The sequence below is a fragment of the Psammomys obesus genome, unplaced genomic scaffold, assembly GCF_907164565.1.
Source record: "Psammomys obesus unplaced genomic scaffold, mPsaObe1.curated_primary_1811, whole genome shotgun sequence".
Classification (NCBI taxonomy): domain Eukaryota; kingdom Metazoa; phylum Chordata; class Mammalia; order Rodentia; family Muridae; genus Psammomys; species Psammomys obesus.
The window spans coordinates 6012304-6018771 of NW_026585587.1; positions in this window are offsets into that span (position 1 = coordinate 6012304).

Sequence of the window (6468 nt, forward strand, 5' to 3'; positions counted from 1 at the left end):
CTGTTTTGAATCATATCCACTGAGGACATAATACAGTGTTTTCATCTATTCACAGTAGCATTTGGGTCCTACCCCGTTTCCTTCCTTCCTCTTTCCCCATTTCCTTCTAACCTCCATCCTTCCCTTTCAGTGATGGAGATGGAAGATAGGGCCTTGACTAAGCCAGGGAGCACTCTGCCACTGAGCTACCTACCTCAGCCCTATGCTAGTTTTGAGATGTCACCAATGCTTGCAAAAGATGACCAAGAAAGAACAGCTTACTCTCTTGCTAACAAAATCTAACAAGAGAATGATTAAAACAACGAAGCACCCTCCTAGCCGCAAACGGACCAGTGGAACAGAATGCGGTGGAAAGGGCCTCTGATGGCATCTGCAGCAGAGGTAGCATCTGAGACCAGCGAAGAAAGAAAGAAGATGCTGTGAATGGAGAGGCCAGCCTGGTCTATAGAATAAGTTCCAGGATGGCCAGGGCTACACAGAGAAACAATGTCTTGAGAAAAGCAGCAATAGCAACAAAACCAACCAACCAACCAACCAACCAACCAAACAAACAAACAAACAAACAAAAAGTGTGGAATCTTTACCTCAATCTATAGTACCAAATGGATTAAACCCTTAAATTACATATCGGAGACCAAACATAAAACCTCTAAGGGTGTCAGTTATGGGGGAGCACACCTTTAATTCCAGTTTGAAGCCAGCTTGGTCTATATAGAGAATTCCAGGCCAACCATGGTTACACAGTGAGATCCTGTCTTAAAAATGTCTACAGTGTGTCAGAGGAAGACAGGGACATGACAAGGAGAATTTCTCCTAAGAGCCCACAGCGAGACAGGAGAGCCTGGGGAAAGGCAGGTGTGGAAGGAATGTTAGGAAAGCCCAGATGTGAAGGTGTGAATAACCCCGGGGAGGAGAGAGAAGTGCTGTACTTGGTATAGCTGAAGTACAGGGTCTGGTCGGATGAAGATCAGGACTCAGCCTAGGTGCTTGAGCTTTCCCCTTGAATCACAGGTCCAGGGACAGTGGTGGGAGTTCAGGCTGGAGGCCAGGGTGCCTGAGGCAGTAGTCCCGAAGGAGGGCCGTGTAGCTGGTCCAGGCGCGGACTGAATGGTACGCTGTGACAAGGCACACTTCCATCCTTACACAGTAAGTCCCTTTGTGGATACTGACAATGCGTATGAGGGTTAGAGGATGAGTGATGTCCTTGGATTGAGTGATGCTCAGTCCTCAAGTGGTAGAAAGGAGCAGGTGCTAGAATGAAAACGGTCCCCTTGCTCTCACAGGGAGTGGCATTATTACCTATGAACGGATTAGGACACATGGCCTTGTTGCAGCATGAGTGAGCTTATTGGCAGAAATGTGTCACTGAAGATATCTTCAGCTGAACACTAATCCTCTGGTACCTACCACTCGGTGCTAAGCGTTCACACAGACCATCGTCCACAATGCCTGGGCCACCTTTCTTTTTTAAATGATAATTAATTTGAGTCATGTATTCTGCTAGGTGCCAAACTCTCGCTGTAGCCCAGGAGAGCCTTAAAGTTCCTGCCCTCACCTCTGGAGTGCCAGCGTTGTGCCACCGTGCCAAGTTTATAGGTTACTTGAGCTCAGGCCCAGGCTTCATGAATGCTAGGCAAGCACTGTACCAGCTGAGTTGTATTCCCAGCCCCTTAGCTCAAATTTCTTTTTTTTTTTCTCATGTTTATGTGTGTGTTCATGTGTGTGTGTAGATCCAATACTGACTTCAGGAATCTTTCTGTATCCCTCTCCACCTTTTTTTATTTATTAAGGCATGGTCTCTCACCTGAAACTCGAGCTCACTAATAATGCTAATCTATCTAGCTTGCTCTGGGGAATCCCTGGTGTTTGCTGAGTGCTGGGATTACAGGTAGCCTGCCATACCTGGTTGGCATTTATGTGAGCTCTAGGGAATGCAAACTTGAGGCTTTATACTTGTGTGGCAAGTTTTTTTTTTTTTTTTTTAAGACAGTTTCTCTGTGTAGCCCTGGCTGCCCTGTATTCCATCTATAAACCAGGCTGGCCTCCAACTCACAGAGATCCAGGGCAAGCCAGTGAGCCAACTCCTCAACCCTCAAATTTCTTTTTATTAAGAAAAAAAATTACATCTATTTGTGTTTGTCTGTGTATGCACTTGGGCATGGCATGCATGTGGAGGTCAGAGGACAGCTTGTAGCAGTCGTCAGGTCTCTACTGGGCATTGACCTTGGCTGCAAGCATCTTTATCCACTAAGCTATCTTCCTTAGCCTGCCTTCAGATTTCTCAATGAAACAAATCACTTGAAGGCACTGATGAGAACAATGATGTTTCTGTAGCCTACAGTTTTGTTTTGTTTTGTTTTGTTTTGTTTTGTTTTGAATAATGCAAACTCTGTGACATTATTCACGGCCATGGGAGGAATAGGATTTATCTGTGGAGTCTACCATGAAGGAAGCATTTGCTGGCAGCACAAAGAGGCGGGCTTCTAGATTCAGCCTTGGCTCTGGGTCCAGTTTTCATCGCTGCTCTGCTGCTCTCCCTCCATCTCCTGTTCCGCCTTCTCTTTCCCAGTCTCAGTGCTTAAGCACAGCTTTTCTACCTCTGTTTCCACCTCACCCTTGATGTTGCCCCCGATTTTCTATCCAATAAGAGAAGGAGAGTGGAGTTTTGCTTTCCCTGGCAGCCAAACATCTTGGTGCTTGCTCCAGGCTCCGCCTCCCGCAAGTCCACTGCCGGTGTGGGCTCCTAGGGTCTCTCCCAGATGCTGTTTTTCCATCCCAGGAGCCTCCTCATTGTTCCTAGGGCTGAAGCCATCCTATAAGACAACACTTGCCAATTTGGGAGTCGGCGGTTTTGCGTTTGTGGCACTAGAGGAGTCAGCTTGTCCCATTGTCCTTTGTCAGGAAAATGATATTAATAGCTTTTCCTTCCCGCTGAGCCTGAACATGGCTGAAAACCCAGAGGAGTGCCTGGCATGTCACACATGGGCACAACCTGGAAAGTCACTGGTGTGGGAGCCTTGCTGTTGTTTGTGGGAAGTGCCAGCACCCGGGCTCTGCTTCCTGCTCTTGCAGAACAACATGACATTTGGCTCAGTCAAGCCCCTGTCATGGGTTGCCACACAAACAGTGCCTGTCTCGTGCTGTCATTTCCTGGCAGTGAACAACCAGCTCACGTTGCCTCAGGATGCTCTCCTTGCATCCCGCTCCTGGCAGCCAAACCAGCCCTCAAAAGGCAGATGTACAGATGGAGTCATTCTGTTGGGAACACAGGCAGGACAAAGCCAGTGTGGCTCATCTGCCAGAGCATCAACTGTGGTCCCAGGAGCACAGCTGCATGACTCTGACAATTGAGGAACTGGGCCCCCCTCCACCATTAGCTTGTCACAACCGGGCCCCCCTCCACCATTAGCTTGTCACAACCGTCAAGTGCCTTCCTGTCATTTCTCCATCTGAAACCAAGAGATGGGGAAGGTGGCAGCAGTGGCTCTGTTTACACACTCACTCACCGGCCTCACCCACGGCACTGGCACTGGCCATGGCAGCATAGCAATAGCAGCCAAGCCAACCAGTTCTTTCTAGATCTTTCCTCAATAAGTAGTGTGCTCTTGGGCACACCTTTAACCTTTGGTGTCTCCCTTTCTCCCATTATTTACATGAATTTAGAGACCAATTCAAGCTGATTTCTGTATTCTTAGCACAGAATGTCCTGCGTTAGTGGAAAATGTTTCTTTAGATGCACACTGGGAATAATTAAGAGTTAGGTAGTAATCCATCAAATATCTAACTAATATTTATGTAAAGTCTACTCTGTGTTCTTCACAGTGTAAGCTGTGCACTGTGAAGGTTTAACAGATTAAAGACTGCTCAGAAGGCTGTGTCCTTGAAAAGTTAATAATCATTATTTCATATTTTAAATGACAAATGCTTGCTCATTCCTTGGGATTTTTTCATAATCTGGATTTAAATACAACCGAGGGATAAAAAGTGAATTCATTCAGACATTCGGTTTGGGGAGAAGTAGATAGAATGTTAGTAATAAATGATGTGGACTTCTCTTGTTAACAGGAAATCTTTCTGGAACCTTCCAGCTTACAAAAATTATCCTGACAAGGAAATGTTACATAACCCGAAACTGACCATTAACTGGTTGCTTGCAAAGGAGGAAACTGCCAGACTCTTGAAATGCTCATTTCTGAGTCACAAAAGGTGGAAATAATAAATAAGCCTTTAGGACTACACGCTAACGGAAGGACTGTGAAGATTGAAGTCACATGCTTCCCAGTTTGTCCTGCCTACATACTGATGAGCCACCCATAGACCTCTGGGTCACCACACTTACACTGCTTCTCTGCACAACATACTTTGTGTAATTTTTCTTCAGTTCTTGGAATCTTCACGGAGGCCCTCTTCCCTCCCGTGTGTGATAACAACAGATCTGTGACTTCACAGGGCTTAGAATCCTATTTTTTGTTCATTCTCACAGTTAAAGGATTTCAAGATTTTTGTGCTTTCCTTTCAGCAAATTAGTTCCATCGGGCTACATCTTAACAGCAGAGAACATGGTTCTGTGAGCCAGAGCATCTGTGTTCAGGAGACTGAGTTATCTCCTGATAATCCTCCCAGCTTCTCACTAGCAGCCTTTAAATTGTTCAGTATTTTAGAAGCACCATCATCTCAGCATATTAAATATTAAGGGTCTCCCTCAGCGCCCGAACCTTAAAAGTTATTCTCTGTAAAATCTGCTCGTGTTTCCATGGTGCAGAATGAACGTTGCAGCGGGGTTTTCTGGAAGCAGCATGACTATAAAACGTCACTCCCGCCCTTGCCGTTCACAAGGGCCCATTTGCTGTGAAATATTTTGAAAACACAGCTGAAGCGGGGCCAGCGCAGAGCGCAAACATGCAAAAAAATAAGAACGAGGCGAACGTGACGGAGAGGATGACAGCATCAGGAAACGAACGTAAACCCAGGGGGAACTCTGCAGGCCTGCGGCTGCGGTTCAGGGACCGCCGGGGGCCGTTCCCCTGGAGGTGGAAGGCCTCGCGGGTGCAGGAAGCCGCCGCCGCGCCCGCCTTCGCGCGGCAGCATCGGGGAGCAGGGCCTGCCCGAGCCCCAGTCCTCCCAGACCCAAAAATAGCAACACAAACGCGAGCGGCAGAGCTCGGGCCTGCGGCGCTGGGCGGAGCCAGCAGCCTTATCACTCCGAGCCAAAGCGCCCCAGCCGCGCCCAGAGCGCGCCCTTTATAGCCAGTCCCTCGAGCCCCGCCCTAGCAACCGCCCCTAGCAACGCCTCGCACTCGGGCTCTGCGGTCTTATCGGCCTCGGGCAGGCCTTTCCCGTCCCCTCCCCCACGCCCGCCTCGAGTGACGCCGGGACACGTGACTGCCCTCCGGAAAGGCGGGGTGAGTGGGAACGGGCGAGGCGGGGCGCGGGAAGCCGGGGCCTTCCGTCATCGGGACGCGACCGGGTGGCTGTGTCGCCCAGCGTTCGTCGTCGCGGGCCAGAGGTGCCGCCAGCAGGCGAAATGGCGGAGGCTGCGGTGCTGGCGTGGGTTCGCGGCCCCGGAGCCGGGTGCAAGGCGCTGCCGTGCGCCTCGGCGAGGTGCTCCGTGCGCGATGTCATCCACCGGCACTGCCGAGAGCGGGTGAGGATCGCGGTTCCCGGAGGGCGCGGGGGAGAGCCAGGCCGGGCCGGGCTGGGCGTGGGTGCTTCCCATCTCTGGACGTTTCGGGGTTTGAGGCCGAGAATTGTTCGGTTTCAGGTGCTCTGACTAATTCGGGGACCTCCCTCTGCTCTTCTGGGGCGCTTCTTGTTTTGTCTCCACGTCGTAGGAGAGAAACCACGTTCAGTTCCGGCGCTTACACAACCGTGATTGGAGGCTCTTTGGTTCTGTTTCTTTTCTCCTTCAGTGATGCTTTCATGCCTTTAAGGCTCCTCACATATTACGAATAGGAATATGCTTTTCTATGCACCCCTCAGGAAAACCCTATTCGTTCCAACCTAGAGAATAGGTCATAGCTGGACCCAGGCCAAAGGTCGGTTAGAGAAGCACTGGGTTCTGGCCACTGGTCAGCGCCGATCACGCACAGGTGTTCTGGTCCTCCTCTTCACACTCTTTGCCCGTTCTCTTTGTCCATGTGTATTTATGAAACGCTGGCCAGGGGCATCTAAAGTTCTGAGCTTTAAATCCCAAGTAAGCAAGCTTTTACTGCCTGAAATCCCAAACCTCTTCCCTGAATCTAATTTTAATCTGGGTATTTGGTCTAGAACGGTTTTTATTTATGACCGCACCTTTTTCGAGTTGTTGAAGTCTTGTTTTCTCTGCTTGCTATTGAGCTTAACAAATGTTGAAGTGCCAATTCTAATCCTAAAGAGACTTGGCCAGTTCACGAAGAAGCAATATGTGCTTGCAAATAATGTTTTCTAATTTCTTTCTTTCCTCTATCTCCTCTCTCTCTCTCTCTCTCT